Source organism: Rhipicephalus sanguineus, chromosome 4 (assembly GCF_013339695.2).
Source record: "Rhipicephalus sanguineus isolate Rsan-2018 chromosome 4, BIME_Rsan_1.4, whole genome shotgun sequence".
In the NCBI taxonomy this organism is placed as follows: Eukaryota; Metazoa; Arthropoda; class Arachnida; order Ixodida; family Ixodidae; genus Rhipicephalus; species Rhipicephalus sanguineus.
The window spans coordinates 99,950,914-99,969,947 of NC_051179.1; positions in this window are offsets into that span (position 1 = coordinate 99,950,914).

Here is a 19,034-nt window from a genome sequence, read left to right on the forward strand (position 1 = left end):
CCCTGCACCTGTCGACTTCTTCCGCGGTCGCCATCCTTGGTAGGAGAACGTGAGGCTCACTGAGGGCGTGGTGAACCGTCCTCACCAACAGCTTCCTCACATCTATTGAATGGCTTCGGTCAACCTGGGCAAAGATCCCGTCGGCGTAAGTCCAAGGCCGAATGCACGGACATGAAACTGGAACACCTTCCATACACGGTGACAATATTCCTGGTTTCTCGTTCACGTGTCTGGTAAGTGGTGTGCTGCTAAACCTCCTTAATATTCCTTTATTTCGACAACGCCCTCGGCGTTAGCAAGAAGAACGACACTCGACGCCAGCTGTAACCAATCGTTATCCTATGCGCATGCGAAGTCGTATCGTTTGAAAAACAATAGTCAACGATGCAGGCTCACAAACGCTTTTTCTGTGTATAATGTGCCTTCAGTTTATGCTCGATCGGCGGCAACACGTTCGACTCTGGAGGCTGTGAACACGCAGGTGCAGGTGTACCATTCTCCATAAGGTTAAGAGAACAATAAAATGAGAGAACGAATCGGTTTATATTCATCAATAATACTCTGAAAACACCAATTTCGTAAATTTTACCCAGATACGCGTAATAATAGAGCGGAAAATCACGGCCCAAGTACAACTTTAAAATCTTGCACCAATATATCCGCGCGTGACGTCACGGATTTCAAAGAGAATTGTTCGTATTTTGTTGACATTTTTTAAATGAAATTTATTGAAACTTGCTGTGTTAGTTCTCCAGCTGCTCAGAGAGCAATATACTTAAATTTTACCGATTAGGAAGTACGCAGGCCCGAGTAATTTCCGTCAAATGTTATGACGTCAAGGCTCTCGGTGCCGGATTTTCAAGCTAGAGACAACACCTGCGTTTTGATTGTTCGCGCTTTTGCGCTTCCAAGCGTCTTCTCGAGGCAAGCGTGACATGCATGTGGCGTACGTGACATACATAACATGTAAACCATGACATCCACGCCCTGCTGGCTGTGTGCATAGGGTCGTTTCGCTATCCTATATGTACCAGTTGCGATATTGCATTACATGACTGTATGAAGACCATAAATCAGAAGTGGCAACAAAAATATGGCATACCTGTCATGTACAGCTTGATTCACATTTTACACTCATGGTGCACTCGCGGTCGTTTCGCTAGCTTCATATATACCAAAATCAGTATTGCGTGGTGCGGCTATACGAGGAGCGTAAATGACAGGTGGTAACATGACCATCATATCATTCTTTTCATGTGCAGCATGATTTACATGCCACAGTCACGTGCGCTCGTGGCCGCTTCGCTAGCTTGGTAAAACCCAATACTGGCATTTCGTGACGTCACTATCACGAACATAAATTGCAGTTGGCAACATCAAAGCCATGACATCGATGTTGTGTAGGGCATGATTCACGTACCATGATCATGGGGCTCTTGCAGCTGTTTCCCCAGCTTGGTATACCCTAAACTGATATTTCATGACGTGGCTATCACGAACGCAAATTCGGGGTGGTAACATGAAATTCGTGACATGCATGTCGTGTAGTTCATGAGTTACATGCCACGGTCATGGTCTGCTTACGGTTGTTTCGCTAGTTGGACATGTACCGACATTGGTATCGCGCGACGGGAATGTATCATGCACACCAATTGCAGGTGGTGACATAACATTCATGATATGCCTTTCATGTAATGCATGATTTACATGCTACGTTGATGGTGCGCTCGCGGACGTTTCCTTGTTGTATTTACACCAAATCTGGTATTGCGTGACGCGCTTCTATGACGAACATATCTGACGGCACCTGACAAGCAAATCATAACATTATGTTATGTACGGCATGATTTATATTACACTGTCTTGGTTTGCTTCCGCCCGTTTTTTATATCGATGTGCACCAAATCTGGTATGGTATGAAATGACTGAGTGACGATCAATGAGAGGTCACGCATTGTATGTACTAGAATAAACCTTTCATTATATAAAAGATTGTACGTGCATGCATCCATGACAACATGGGATATATAGTAAAGTAGATGTCATGACATGAGTGACTTTATATACCACAAAAATAAACAAGGCGATGTCCGCAGATATCTCCTGTCTGTTTTGCAATACATCGATTCCCTCAGTGCATGAGATCTGCGGGATTATTATCTCTACATTTGCCACAAGTATTGGATATAGCGAACTAAATTATCGTCCCGATGTCCCTTCGGCATACCGAACTTCGACTGTAACTGCATAATATTATGTCCCTACTGGTAATGTGATTGTAAAAACTGCTTGAACTTTCCTTTAGGAATACAAACGTCCTTTCTGCTGAAGAAAAAAAGGAAGTCAAAAAGTCTCTAACTAAGCTTACGATCATGTCATGTAACGGGATGTCGTGCAGTGTCGAGAAACAGAGGGAATGTGTAATGGTCCACCTCTCTTCTCGACGCCGCTACCCTGCACCTGTCGACTTCTTCCGCGGTCGCCATCCTTGGTAGGAGAACGTGAGGCTCACTGAGGGCGTGGTGAACCGTCCTCACCAACAGCTTCCTCACATCTATTGAATGGCTTCGGTCAACCTGGGCAAAGATCCCGTCGGCGTAAGTCCAAGGCCGAATGAACGGACATGAACCTGGAACACCTTCCATACACGGTGACAATATTCCTGCTTTCTCGTTCACGTGTCTGGTAAGTGGTGTGCTGCTAAACCCCCTTAATAATCCTTTATTTCGACAACGCCCTCGGCGTTAGCAAGAAGAACGACATTCGACGCTAGCTGTAACCAAATCGATATCCTATGCGCATGCGAAGTCGTATCGTTTGAAAAACAATCTTCAAAGATGCAGGCTCACAAACGCTTTTTCTGTCTAGAATGTACCGGGCAGTTTATGCTCGATCGGCGGAAACACGTACGACTCTGGAGGCTGTGAACACGCAGGTGCAGGTGTACCATTGGCCATAAGGTTAAGAGAACAGTAAAATGAAACAACGAATCGGTTTATATTCATCTATAATACTCTGAAAACACCAATTTAGTAAATTTTACCCAGATACGCGTAATAATAGAGCGGAAAAGCACGGCCCAAGTACAACTTTAAAATCTTGCACCAATATATCCGCGCGTGACGTCACGGATTTCAAAGAGAATTGTTCGTATTTTGTTGACATTTTCTCAAAGAAATTTATTGAAAATTGGTGTATTAGTTCTCCAGCTCCTGAGAGAGCAATATAATTAAATTTTACCGATTAGGAAGTACGCAGGCCCGAGTAATTTCCGTCAAATGTTATGACGTCAAGGCTCTCGGTGCCGGATTTGCAAGCTAGAGACAACACCTGCGTTTTGATTGTTCGTGCTTTTGCGCTTAAAAGCGTCTTCTCGAGGCAAGCGTGACATGCATGTGGCGTACGTGACATACATAACATGTAAACCATGACATCCACGCCCTGCTGGCTGCGTGCATAGGGTCGTTTCGCTATCCTTTTATGTACCAGTTGTGATATTGCATTACATGACTGTATGAAGACCACAAATCAGAAGTGGCAACAAAAAATATGGCATACCTGTCATGTACAGCTTGATTCACATTTTACACTCATGGTGCACTCGCGGCCGTTTCGCTAGCTTCATATATACCAAAATCAGTATTGCGTGGTGCGGCTATACGAGGAGCGTAAATGACAGGTGGTAACATGACCATCATATCATTCTTTTCATGTGCAGCATGATTTACATGCCACACTCACGTGCGCTCGTGGCCGCTTCGCTAGCTTGGTAAAACCCAATACTGGCATTTCGTGACGTCACTATCACGAACATAAATTGCAGTTGGCAACATCAAAGCCATGACATCGATGTTGTGTAGGGCATTATTCACGTACCATGATCATGGGGCTCTTGCAGCTGTTTCCCCAGCTTGGTATACCCTAAACTGATATTTCATGACGTGGCTATCACGAACGCAAATTCGGGGTGGTAACATGAAATTCGTGACATGCATGTCGTGTAGTTCATGAGTTACATGCCACGGTCATGGTCTGCTTACGGTTGTTTCGCTAGTTGGACATGCACCGACATTGGTATCGCGCGACGGGAATGTATCATGCACACCAATTGCAGGTGGTGACATAACATTCATGATATGCCTTTCATGTAATGCATGATTTACTGCTACGTTGATGGTGCGCTCGCGGACGTTTCCTTGTTGTATTTAGAACAAATATGGTATTGCGTGACGCGCTTCTATCACGAACATAACTGACGGCACCTGACAAGAAAATCATATTATTTTCTTATGTACGGCATGATTTATATTATACTGTCTTGGTTTGCTTCCGCCCGTTTTTTATATCGATGTGCACCAAAACTGGTATGGTATGAAACGACTGAGTGACGATGAATGAGAGGTGACGCATTGTATGTACTAGAATAAACCTTTCATTATATAAAATATTGTACGTGCATGCATCCGTGACAACATGGGATATATAGTGAAGTAGATGTCATGACATGAATGACTTTATATACCACAAAGAGAAACAAGGTGATGTCCGCAGATCTCTCCTGGCTGTTTTGCATTACATCGATTCCCTCAGTGCATGAGATCTGCCGGATTATTATCTCTACATTTGCCACAAGTATTGGATATAGCGAACTAATTATCGTCCCGATGCTACATCGGCATACCGAACTTCGACTGTAACTGCATAATATATGTCCCTACTGGTAATATGATTGTAAAAAGTGCTTGAAGTTTCCTTTAGGAATACAAACGTCCTTTCTGCTGAAGAAAAAAAAAAGGAAGTCAAAAAGTCTCTAAGCTAACGATCAGGTCATGTAACGGGATGTCGTGCAGTGTCGAGAAACAGAGGGAATGTGTAATGGTCCACCTCTCTTCTCTACGCCGCTACCCTGCACCTTTCGACTTCTTCCGCGGTCGCCATCCTTTGTAGGAGAACGTGAGGCTCACTGAGGGCGTGGTGAACCGTCCTCACCAAGAGCTTCCTCACATCTATTGAATGGCTTCGGTCAACCTGGGCAAAGAACCCGTCGGCGTAAGTCCAAGGCCGAATGAAAGGACATGAAACTGGAACACCTTCCATACACGGTGACAGAGAGAGAGAGAGAGTACAACTTTATTGAGAGTCCAGTGCAGACGCAGAGGTTGCCCCGGACCACCAGGCTACTCCCACGTTGGGGCCAGCAGGTCTAGCCTAACGGCCCCGTCGCGGGCGCACTGGACGGCCAGGATTTGGCCCTGTAGGTTTGGGCTGCGCAAAAGCGCATCCCACTCGGCCTTGCTGTAAGTCGGGCCGAGCGACCCGCACTCCCAAAGCATGTGCACTAATGTAGCGGCCTGCCCGCAAGCGGTGCAGGCGGCGTCGGGGAATTTGTGTGGATAAATTTCATTTAAGTGTGCTAAAGATGGGTACGAATGGGTTTGAAGTAAGCGCAACGAGACTGCCTGTGCTCGATTGAGTTTTGAATGTGGGATCGGGAAAGCCCGCCTCGCCATGTAATTATACTTGGTGATCTCGTTGTGTGTGGTTGGAGTGTCCTTATGCCCTGCGTTGTCGGCGCTGGAGCCATCGCCCATGTCGAGAGCAGCGCGGTCGGTGAGCGCGCGCGCTGCTGTGTGGGCTGACTCATTCGGGTTCAGGGCAACGCCCTTTACTGAGCCGATATGTGCGGGGAACCAGTAAATGGTGTGAGGGACCATCCCATCTCTGGTGGAGCTGCTCAAGATCCTGGCGGCCTGTGTTGATATACGGCCCGTTTGGAAGGCTCTGACTGCCGCCTTTGAGTCGCTGTACACCTCTTCACTTCGATCATTTAGCAGAGCGAGCGCAATGGCCACTTGTTCGGCCACCTGCGGGTTCGTTGTGCGTACCGTGGAGCAGTTCGTAGTCGAGCCGGTCTGGTCGACGACTACCGCTGCGAACTTTTTACCGTCTCGATATGCTGCAGCGTCGACGAAACATTGCACTTGTACCACCCTTTCCCAGTTGCTTCAATAGAGCTGTCGCCCTCGCCCGACGACGTCCCTCATTGTGTACAGGGTGAGTGTTGCGGGGGATTGGAGCAACAGTGATGTTTTCTTGTACATGTTTCGATATACGCACGCTTCAGAAGGTCGCCATGACTTGCCGTTTCTGATTTGCCCATCGACGGACTCACAGAGCTCATCCCACTGCTGTTTGCACAATGTGTCGCAATGTTCTCCGATTTCCTTGTTCAACTTTGATATTTTTTGCCGCAGCCTACGGTTGTGCCTCTGCTCCTTCCATCGACGCATTAGAGCATCCTTGGCTTCCAGCAGGTGGGCAAGCCTGCTGTCCATCTTCTCCACATTTAAGTCTGATGTTATCTTCTTGGTGGCAGTGACGATATCTCTGCGGATGTCCTCGCACCATTCCTCGAAGTTGTCGGGAGCACCGGGCCTTGTAGTACGGATGTTGCGAAAAAGATCCCAGTCAACCACCGTGAACTCTCGGACTCTGCTACGATCCACCTCTATAGAGGTCTGCAGGACGTAGTGGTCGCTGCCAAAGTCCATAGCGGTGTTGGTCCACGCATGGTTTTCAACATTCTTGATGAAAGCGAGGTCTGGCGTCGTGTCTCTGGTCACCGAGTTGCCTATCCGCGTAGGGAAAGCCTTATCAGTTATTAGGGTTAGGTCTAGTTCGTTGGCGTCCTGCCAAAGGTCCCGACCCTTGCTCGTGTCATATACGTATCCCCATAAGCCGTGTGGTGGATTGAAGTCACCGACTACGACGAGAGGGCGAGGACCAGCTAATTCCACTGCCTTCTCGAGCAACGTCTTGAACTGCTGGCGCCTGTGCTTGGGATTACTATAAACGTTTAACACAAATACACTGCTTTTATGTTGATTGCGCCGTGGTGTGTCAAACAAAATCTCCGCCATTACATGTTCTACCTTGCAGCTGATCAGTTTCAGGTCGTGGACGAGGTGTGTTAGCTTCTTACTTATAAGTGTGCAGACACCTCGTCCTCCTGACTGCCCAGGAACTGCACGGTAGCCAGCGAGGCACGCTGCAGAGGCTAAAGTCTCTTGAAGTGCTATAATATGAGGTTTGTTCGTTATTGTTCTAAAGTACTGCTGCAAGAGTGTTCTTTTACCAGCGTACCCCCTGCAGTTCCACTGCCAAATGCGGATATTGCTTTTATCGTTGGCCATTGGAGATTCTGCTTTCATCTCCGCCCTGGGAGGTCAGTGCTGCTCGAAGATTCTGTCCCTCTGCCGGATGGACCCCTGGTCTATCGACGGTTTCACGTTGCTTGCCGACGCTCCATGTGGCTCCGATTTATGCAGTTTTACGTCATTTTCGAGCGCTACGATACGATCGTTCATTGCCCCTAGCCCCTCGATTGTGTTGCTGAGTACAGCCTGCATCTGCCTAACGCTCCCCATGAGGCTAGCTACACTCTCTGCCACCATCTTGATGTTCGCCGTAATTGTTACCAGTGTCTGTTTAATCTCCTCTACCTGAGATTCCGTGTTCTTAAGCTTACTCACTACCGCCCTGCGTTTGGTTGCCATGGGCCCTTCTCCAGCAGGGACCGGCACCGGCGTATCGGTTTCGCGTTCAGTATTGCTGTGCAGCGCACTTAGCATTTTCTTAAATTCCGCCATTTCGTTGGCCATCTTGATAACAGTTTCCTTAAGCTCTGCGTTTCTTTTCTCAATCGCGATACCTCCGCGTCCCTAGCATGCTCTGGGGCGGGTCGCATTGCATGGGTTGCTCGCCGTCGCTGCTACGAACCCTGTCAGCCCAGGTGAGGTTTGACTTTTTCCTGCCCTGGTCCTCGTTGGCGTGGACTGCCATGGATGGCTGGAGCCCAATATTCCTGCTTTCTCGTTCACGTGTCTGGTAAGAGGTGTGCTGCTAAACCTCCTTAATAATCGTTTATTTCGACAACGCCCTCAGCGTAGCAAGAAGAAGGACACTCGACGCCAGCTGTAACCAAATCGATATCCTATGCGCATGCGAAGTCGTATCGTTTGAAAAACAATAGTCAAAGATGCAGGCTCACAAAGACTTTTTCTGTCTAGAGTGTGCCGGGCAGTTTATGCTCGATCGGCGGCAACACGTTCGACTCTGGAGGCTGTGAACACGCAGGTGCAGGTGTACCATTGGCCATAAGGTTAAGAGAACAATAAAATGAAACAACGAATCGGTTTATATTGTTACGGGGAAAATACAATATTGAGTCAGTATCAAGCCACAGCACAGCTCACAACACAACGCCGACTTCTTCACCTCTTTTTCAGCTCCCTTTTCAGGGTATATCCCACTATGCCCCCTTAGCGTAGGTAAAACCACGCAACACAACCCCCGGCGGCAAAAGCGCCGACCCGGCGCGTCTATGGGACCACAGCAGAAGGTGGGTGGTAACGCTTGAGCCTGGATACGTGGACGACGTCACGGGATAACAGAGGAGAAGAGTTTGTAGGATTGGCCGGGACAATTTCGTAGGTAACGTCTGTCAGTTGTCGAAGCACGCGGTATGGCCTCGTGTATCGAGAAAGTAGCTTCTCAGACAGACCGGCACGGCGCGTTGGGGACCAGAGAAGAACGAGGGAACCCGTTGGAAAACGTTCGTCACGATGCCGCTCCTCGTAACGTAGCTTCTGTGTTTCTTGAGAAGCCGTCAATCTGTTGCGGGCAAGCTGACGGGCGTGGTCAGCGCGGGCAATAGCGTCGCGTGCGTATTCCGTGGTCGACTCTGCAGCAGCCGGAAGGAAGGTATCCAATGGCAACGTTGGTTCGCGTCCAAACAAAAGGTAAAACGGTGAGTACCCGGCGGTGTCGTGCCGGGAGGAATTGTACGCGAACGTCACGTAGGGCAGTGCAAGGTCCCAGTCACGATGGTCGGTCGACACGTATTTCGAAAGCATGTCTGTCAGGGTCCGGTTTAATCGCTCTGTCAGCCCGTTTGTCTGGGGATGGTAAGAGGTCGTGAGCTTATGCTGGGTGGAACAGGAACGCAGGATATCGTCAATCACGTGAGAAAGGAAAGTACGGCCTCGGTCTGTCAACAGTTGTCGTGGGGCACCGTGCACTAAAATAAGATCCCGAAGTAAAAAATCAGCGACGTCTGTAGCGCAGCTGGTCGGCAGGGCTCGCTTGATTGCGTAGCGGGTCGCGTAATTGGTAGCAACTGCGACCCACTTGTTTCCTGAAGTTGATGTTGGAAAGGGACCGAGAAGGTCCAAACCGACTCGGAAGAAGGGCTCCGGTGGGATGTCGATAGGCTGAAGATACCCAGCAGGAAGTCCCGACGGCTTCTTGCGGCGCTGAGAAACTTCGCAGGCGTTGACATAACGCCGCACAGAGCGTGCAAGGCCAGGCCAGTAGAAGCGGCGGCGCACACGGTCATACGTGCGAGAAACGCCAAGGTGACCGCAGTTGGGGCGTCATGAAGCTCGTGGAGGACTGTGGAACGCAGGTGCTTTGGTACGACCGGCAGTAGAGCGGGTCCGGCGGGTGACAAATTACGCCGATATAAGGTGTCATCATTGAAGGCAAACATGAGTACAGAGGCGTCGTGCGGGGAGGATCGCAGCCGTTGCATTATTTGATTGATATGCGGATCCCGGCGCTGCTCGTCGCCGAGGCGAAGCAGCTGGGAGAGGGAAAATACGCAGTCGATCGAGGCAGTGCTCGTAGAGGGCCGGTCAGCCACAGGGTAGTGGGATAGGCAATCCGCATCTTGGTGCAGTTTTCCACTCTTGCACACGACCGTGTAGGTATACTCCTGCAAACGGAGTGCCCAGCGAGCGAGACGGCCTGTGGGATCTTTCAAAGAGGCGAGCCAACAAAGGGCATGATGGTCGGTGAGCACTGTAAACTGATGGCCGTATAAATAAGGGCAAAATTTCGCAACTGCCCATACCAGAGCGAGGCATTCGCGCTCCGTGATTGAATAATTGCGCTCCGAACTGGACAGCAGCCTGCTAGCATAAGCTATCACGTGATTCTGCCCACGTTGCCGCTGGGCCAACACAGCGCCGATTCCGTAACCACTGGCGTCAGTGCGGACTTCGGTTGGCGCGGCAGGGTCGAAGTGGGCCAGAACAGGGGAAGATGTGAGCAGTGTGACGAGCTTGGAAAAAGCTGCTGCTTGCGAGGGACCCCAGTTAAAGGGCGTGTCTTGTTTGAGCAGGTCCGTGAGAGGTCTAGCGATTTCGGCGAAGTCTTTGACAAACCGCCGAAAGTAGGAGCAGAGTCCCACAAAGCTGCGAACATTTTTGGCGGTTTTCGGCACAGGGAAGTCCTTCACGGCTCGAATTTTTTCCGGATCAGGTTGTACGCCGGAGGCATCAACAATATGCCCAAGGATATTGCGCATGCGGCGACGGCCGAACCGGCACTGGCACGAATTAAGCTGAAGTCCGGCGAGACGGAACACTTCAAGAATTGCTGAGAGTCTCTCAAGGTGCGTTTCGAACGTGGGCGAAAACACAATTACGTCGTCTAAATAACATAGACACGTAGACCACTTGAATCCGTGAAGCAGAGAATCCATCATTCGTTCGAATGTGGCTGGGGCATTACATAGGCCGAAAGGCATGACCTTGAACTGGTAAAGGCCGTCGGGTGTTACAAAGGCCGTCTTCTCTCGGTCCACGGGATCCACAGCGATCTGCCAATATCCGGAACGGAGGTCGATGGAAGAGACGTACGCGGCACCATGCAGACAATCAAGAGTGTGGTCAATTCGAGGTAGAGGGTAGGCGTCTTTCCTTGTGATGTTGTTGAGATGGCGATAGTCCACACAAAAGCGCCACGATCCGTCCTTCTTTTTAACTAACACTACCGGAGACGCCCAGGGACTGGAGGACGGCTGTATAATGTCCTTCGCTAGCATCTTATTTACCTCCTGTTGGATGACGCTCCGCTCAGACGCAGGCACTCTGTAGGGGCGGCGGTGAAGAGGGTTGGCATCACCTGTGTGTATGCGATGCTGGACAACGGACGTCTGCCCTAGAGGTCGGTCACCGAAATCAAAAATGTTCTGGTAGGACCCGAGAACGCGCTGGAGGGCTTCAACGTGTTCAGGCGGAAGGTCAGCGGCGATAACGTTAAAAATTTGACGGCTGCCACAATTGGTTGTCGGTGGCGTCCGCTGCGTAGGAACAGAGGCATCCAACGCGAAAGCTTCGACCGGTGAATCTAATAGCGAACAAAGGTGGGCTACGGAAATGCCTTGTGGGAGCACTTGATTTGCGAAGCCGCAATTTACCACTGGTAGCCAGGTTCTGTCAGCCGTGATGCTGAGAACCGTATAGGGAACAGCAACACAATGCGTGAGCAGCAAGTGGGGAAGAGGCGCAGCGTAGTAGTCACCGTCTGGCACAGCTGGTGAGCACAATATATCGACGTACGTAACAGATTGCTGGGTGGCAGATGAATAAAGTCGCTGCAATGAATTCGGCACGAAGGTTGGGACGGGGGGTCACTGAGTTGTGGCAGTTCAAGGCGCAGCACACCGGCGGAGCAATCAATAAGCGCAGAGTTGGTTGCCAGAAAATCCAGGCCAAGTATGAGGTCGTGGGGACATGTGGCAAGCACAGTAAAAAGGACGACCACCTGATAACCGGCAACGGTGAGCTGAGCTGTACACATCCCAACGACAGGAACGGTGCCGCCATCCGCGACTTGTACCACATTCGTCAAGGGTGGCGTCAGAATCTTCTTCATGCGACGACGAAAATCCGCACTCATGACAGAGACGTGACCGCCTGTGTCGATCAAAGCTTGAACAGGAGTGCCATCAACATGTACTTCAAGTGTGTTCTGGTGTAGACGTAAGGGCAACAGAGGGTTTATGGTTAACGTCGACAGGGCAGCTTCACCTCCAGAAGCTGCGCAGCCTAGTTTTCCGGAGACATGCGGTGGCTAAATGACGGCGAGGGCGAGCGGCGGCGCGTTGGTGAGCGAGAGGAACGGCTTCTAGGCGGCGACGATGTGAAGGTGCGGCCATAGTCCTCAGGGGCGGCGAATGCTGAAGACTCAGTGCGGTTCGGATAACGGCGATTCATTGTGCGGAAGGGGCCGTTGTAAGCGGGATACTGGCTAGGAGGAGTAGAGGGCCGCTGACTGCGACAGTAACGAGCAACGTGGCCGGCACGACCACAGCGGAAGCAGATCGGCTTATAATCTGCTGTTCGCCATTCAGAAGGGTTCCTGGAACGAACAGGGTACTGACGGCGGCGTGTTGTCTCAGAGGCTAGGAAGGTGTCAGTATTGTTCATGGCACATACAGTGGAACACAGACCCAGAGTGGCGAATTCCTGGCGAACAACGGCCTGGATCAGGGCGACAGCCGCGGCCGGTGTCTCGGACAACGTCGGTTTATGGGCAGCCGGGCACACGGCCTCGAGTTCGCGTCGGACGATGCGTGTCAGATCGTCAGTTGTGGACGGCTGAAAAGGGGTTCCTTCGCAAGACGATGTTGCAGCGGTGTTGGGGATACGATGGAACTGGTGCGGAATGCGCCGACTCTTCGCTTGTTCCAGGCGGCGACACTCCTTAATTACGGCGTCGATGGTCGTGACGTTTGTAAAAACGAGCAGATTGAACGCATCGTCTGCGATACCCTTCAAAATGTGTGAAATCTTGTCAGCCTCGGACATGTTGTGGTCAACCTTTTGACACAAGGCTAACACTTCTTGAATATAGGTCAAGTAGGGCTCGGTTGACGTTTGAGTACGTACGGCCAATTCTTTCCGTGCAGCAAGCTGTTGACCAAATGGGTTACCGAAAAGGTCATGGAGCTGTTGTTTGAACATGTCCCAGCTTGTGACTTCGTGCTCGTGGGTCTCAAACCTGACGAGGGGTTTTGTCGAGGTAGAAGATGACATTTGCCAGCATAACGGTTGGATCCCAGCCATATAGCTTGCTGATGCGCTCGTACATGCTGAGCCACTTGTCCACATCGATGTTGTTCTCCCCGGTGAAGGTGCCGGGGTCACGGGGTTGCGTTAAAGCAACGTACTGGGTTGTTGTTGTCGGAGATGTTGCCGACGTAGCTGGCGAAGGCGTGTCTTCACCCGGAGCGATGATGCAGACTTAAGGAGGCGTCCACTGCGGAGCTCCGTCGTCAAAAAAAAGTACCGCGCAGCTCCACCAAAAATGTTACGGGGAAAATACAATACTGAGTCGGTATCAAGCCACAGCACATCTCACAACACAACGTCGAATTCTTCACCTCTTTTTCAGCTCCGTTTTCAGGGTATATCCCACTATGCCCTCTTAGCGTAGGTAAAACCACGCAACAATATTCATCAATAATACTCTGAAAACAGCAATTTCGTAAATTTTACCCAGATACGTGTAATAATAGAGGGGAAAATCACGGTCCAAGTACAACTTTAAAATCTTGCACCAAAAGATCCGCACGTGACGTCATGGATTTCAAAGTGAATTGTTCGTATTTTGTTGACATTTTCTCAACGAAATTTATTGAAACTTGGTGTGTTAGTTCTCCAGCTCCTGAGAGAGCAATATACTTAAATTTTACCGATTAGGAAGTACGCAGGCCCGAGTAATTTCCGTCAAATGTTATGACGTCAAGGCTCTTGGTGCCGGATTTTCAAGCTAGAGACAACACCTGCGTTATGATTTTTCGCGCTTTCGCGCTTCCAAGCGTCTTCTCGCGGCAAGCGTGACATTCATGTGGCGTACGTGACATACATAACATGTAAACCATGACATCCACGCCCCGCTCGCGGTGTGCATAGGGTCGTTTCGCTATCCTAATATGTACCAGTTGCGGTATTGCATGACATGACTGTATGAAGACCATAACTCAGAAGTGGCAACAAAAAATATGGCATGCCTGTCATGTACAGCATGATTCACATTTTACACTCATGGTGCACTCGCGGCCGTTTCGCTAGCTTCATATATACCAAAATCAGTATTGCGTGGTGCGGCTATAGGAGGAGCGTAAATGACAGGTGGTAACATGACCATCATATCATTCATTTCATTTGCAGCATGATTTACATGCCACACTTACGTGCGCTCGCGGCCGCTTCGCTAGCTTGGAAAAACCCAATACTGGCATTTCGTTACGTCACTATCACGAACATAAATTGCAGGTGGCAACATGAAAACCATGACTTCGATGTTGTGTAGGGCATGATTCACGTACCATAATCATGGGGCTCTTGCAGCTGTTTCCCCAGTTTGGTATACCCTAAACTGATATTTCATGACGTGGCTATCACGAACGCAAATTCGGGGTGGTAACATGAAAATCGTGACATGCATGCCGTGTAGTTCATGAGTTACATGCCGCGGTCATGGTCTGCTTACGGCTCTTTCGCTAGTTGGACATGCACCGATATTGGTATCCGCGCGACGGGAACGTATCATCCACACCAATTGCAGGTAGTGACATTACATCCACGATATGCCTTTCATGTAAAGCATGATTTACATGCTACGTTGATGGTGCGCTCGTGGACGTTTCCTCATTGTATTTACACGAAATCTGGTACTGCGCGACGCGCTTCTATCATGAACATAACTGACGGCACCTGACAAGCAAATCATAACATTATGTTATGTACGGCATGATTTATATTACACTGTCTCGGTTTGCTTCCGTCCGTTTTTTATATCGATGTGCACCAAAACTAGTATGTATGAAATGACTGAGTGACGATCAATGGGAGGTCACGCATTGTATGTACTAGAATAAAGCTTTCATTATATAAAATATTGTACGTGCATGCATCCATGACAACATGGGATTGTATAGTAAAGTAGATGTCATGACATGAATGACTTTATACCACAAAGAGAAACAAGGCGATGTCCGCAGATATCTCCTGTCTGTTTTGCAATACATCGATTCCCTCAGTGCATGAGATTCTGCCGGATTATTATCTCTACATTTGCCACAATTATTGGATATAGCAAACTAAATTATATCCCGATGCTACTTCGGGCATACCGAACTTCGATTATAACTGCATAATTTATGTCCCTACTGGTAATGTGATTGTAAATGTGCTTGAACTTTGGTTTAGGAATACAAACGCCCTTTCTGCTGAAGAAAAAAAAAGGAAATTAAAAGGCTCTAACTAAGTTTACGATCATGTCATGTAACGGGATGTCGTGCAGTGTCGCGAAACAGAGGGAATGTGTAATGGTCCACCTCTCTTCTCGACGCCGCTACCCTGCACCTGTCGACTTCTTCCGCGGTCGCCATCCTTGATAGGAGAACGTGAGGCTCACTGAGGGCGTGGTGAACCGTCCTCACCAAGAGCTTCCTCACATCTATTGAATGGCTTCGGTCAACCTGGGCAAAGATCCCGTCGGCGTAAGTCCAAGGCCGAATGAAGGACATGAAACTGGAACACCTTCCATACACGGTGACAGAGAGAGAGAGAGTACAACTTTATTGAGAGTCCGTGCAGACGCAGGGTTGCCCCGCACCACCAGGCTACTCCCACGTTGGGGCCAGCAGGTCTAGCCTAACGGCCCTGTCGCGGGCGCACTGGACGCCAGATTTGGCCTGTAGGTTTGCTCGCAAAAGCGCATCCCACTCGGCCCTTGCTGTAAGTCGGGCCGAGCGACCCGCATCCCAAGCATGTGCGCTAATTAGCGGCCTGCCCGCAAGCGGTGCAGGCGGCGTCGGGGAATTTGTGTGGATAAATTTTTATTTAAGTGTGCTAAAGATGGGTCGAATGGGTTTGAAGTAAGCGCAACGAGACTGCCTGTGCTCGATTGAGTTTTGAATTTGTATCGGGAAAGCCCGCCTCGCCATGTAATGATACTTGGTGATCTCGTGTGTGTGGTTGGAGTGTCCTTATGCCCTGCGTTGTCGGCGCTGGAGCCATCGCCCATGTCGGAGCAGCGCGGTCGGTGAGCGCGCGCGCTGCTGTGTGGGCTGACTCATTCGGGTTCAGCAACGCCCTTTACTGAGCCGATATGTGGGGAACCAGTAATGGTGTGAGGACCATCCCATCTCTGGTGGGCTGCTCAAGATCCTGCGGCCTGTGTTGATATACGGCCGTTTGGAAGGCTCTGACTGCCGCCTTTGAGTCGCTGTACACCTCTTCACTTCGATCATTTAGCAGAGCGAGCGCAATGGCCACTTGTTCGGCCACCTGCGGGTTCGTTGTGCGTACCGTGGAGCAGTTCGTAGTCGAGCCGGTCTGGTCGACGACTACCGCTGCGAACTTTTTACCGTCTCGAATGCTGCAGCGTCGACGAAACTTGCACTTGTACCCCTTTCCCAGTTGCTTCAATAGAGCTGTCGCCCTCGCCCGACGACGTCCCCTCATTGTGTACAGGGTGAGTGTTGCGGGGATTGGAGCAACAGTGATGTTTTTCTTGTACATGTTTCGATATACGCACGCTTCAGAAGGTGCCATGATTTGCCGTTTCTGATTTGCCCATCGACGGACTCACAGAGCTCATCCCACTGCTGTTTGCACAATGTGTCGCAATGTTCTCCGATTTCCTTGTTCAACTTTGATATTTTTTGCCGCAGCTACGGTTGTGCCTCTGCTCCTTCCATCGACGCATTAGAGCATCCTTGGCTTCCAGCAGGTGGGCAAGCCTGCTGTCCATCTTCCACATTTAAGTCTGATGTTATCTTCTTGGTGGCAGTGACGATATCTCTGCGGATGTCCTCGCACCATTCCTCGGAGTTGTCGGGAGCACCGGGCCTTGTAGTACGGATGTGCGAAAAGATCCCAGTCAACCACCGTGACTCTCGGACTCTGCTACGATCCACCTCTATAGAGGTCTGCAGGACGTAGTGGTCGCTGCCAAAGTCCATAGCGGTGTTGGTCCACGCATGGTTTTCAACATTCTTGATGAAACGGGGTCTGGCGTCGTGTCTCTGGTCACCGAGTTGCCTATCCGCGTAGGGAAAGCCTTATCAGTTTTGGGGTTAGGTCTGTTCGTTGGCGTCCTGCCAAAGGTCCCGACCCTTGCTCGTGTCATATACGTATCCCCATAAGCCGTGTGGTGGATTGAAGTCACCGACTACGACGAGAGGGCGAGGACGAGCTAATTCCACTGCCTTCTCGAGCAACGTCTTGAACTGCTGGCGCCTGTGCTTGGGATTACTATAAACGTTTAACACAAATACACTGCTTTTATGTTGATTGCGCCGTGGTGTGTCAAACAAAATCTCCGCCATTACATGTTCTACCTTGCAGCTGATCAGTTTCAGGTCGTGGACGAGGTGTGTTAGCTTCTTACTTATAATGGTGCAGACACCTCGTCCTCCTGACTGCCCAGGAACTGCACGGTAGCCAGCGAGGCACGCTGCAGAGGCTAAAGTCTCTTGAAGTGCTATAATATGAGGTTTGTCCGTTATTGTTCTATAGTACTGCTGCAAGAGTGTTCTTTTACCAGCGTACCCCCTGCAGTTCCACTGCCAAATGCGGATATTGCTTTTATCGTTGGCCATTCGAGATTCTGCTTTCATCTCCGCCCTGGGAGGTCAGTGCTGCTCGAAGATTCTGTCCCTCTGCCGGATGGACCCCTGGTCTATCGACGGTTTTCCACGTTGCTTGCCGACGCTCCATGTGGCTCCGATTTATGCAGTTTTACGTCATTTTCGAGCGCTACGATACGATCGTTCATTGCCCCTAGCCCCTCGATGTGTTGCTGAGTACAGCCTGCATCTGCCTAACGCTCCCCATGAGGCTAGCTACACTCTCTGCCACCATCTTGATGTTCGCCGTAATTGTTACCAGTGTCTGTTTAATCTCCTCTACCTGAGATTCCGTGTTTTTTAAGCTTACTCACTACCGCCCTGCGTTTGGTTGCCATGGCCCTTCTCCAGCAGGGACCGGCACCGGCGTATCGGTTTCGCGTTCAGTATTGCTGTGCAGCGCACTTAGCATTTTCTTAAATTCCGCCATTTCGTTGGCCATCTTGATAACAGTTTTCCTTAAGCTCTGCGTTTTCTTTTCTCAATCGCGATACCTCCGCGTCCCTAGCATGCTCTGGGGGCGGGTCGCATTGCATGGGTTGCTCGCCGTCGCTGCTACGAACCCTGTCAGCCCAGGTGAGGTTTGACTTTTTCCTGCCCTGGTCCTCGTTGGCGTGGACTGCCATGGATGGCTGAGCCCAATATTCCTGCTTTCTCGTTCACGTGTCTGGTAAGAGGTGTGCTGCTAAACCTCCGTAATAATCGTTTATTTCGACAACGCCCTCAGCGTTAGCAAGAAGAAGGACACTCGACGCCAGCTGTAACCAAATCGATATCCTATGCGCATGCGAAGTCGTATCGTTTGAAAACAATAGTCAAAGATGCAGGCTCACAAAGACTTTTTCTGTCTAGAGTGTGCCGGGCAGTTTATGCTCGATCGGCGGCAACACGTTCGACTCTGGAGGCTGTGAACACGCAGGTGCAGGTGTACCATTGGCCATAAGGTTAAGAGAACAATAAAATGAAACAACGAATCGGTTTATATTGTTACGGGGAAAATACAATATTGAGTCAGTATCAAGCCACAGCACAGCTCACAACACAACGCCGACTTCTTCACCTCTTTTTCAGCTCCCTTTTCAGGGTATACCCACTATGCCCCTTAGCGTAGGTAAAACCACGCAACACAACCCCCGGCGGCAAAAGCGCCGACCCGGCGCGTGTATGGGACCACAGCAGAAGGTGGGTGGTAATGAGCCTGGATACGTGACGACGTCACGGGATAACAGAGGAGAAGAGTTTGTAGGATTGGCCGGGACAATTTCGTAGGTAACGTCTGTCAGTTGTCGAAGCACGCGGTATGGCTCGTGTATCGAGAAAGTAGCTTCTCAGAGAGACCGGCACGGCGCGTTGGGGACCAGAGAAGAACGAGGGAACCCGTTGGAAAACGTTCGTCACGATGCCGCTCCTCGTAACGTAGCTTCTGTGTTTTCTTGAGAAGCCGTCAATCTGTTGCGGGCAAGCTGACGGGCGTGGTCCGCGCGGGCAATTAGCGTCGCGTGCGTATTCCGTGGTCGCCGCTGCAGCAGCCGGAAGGAAGGTATCC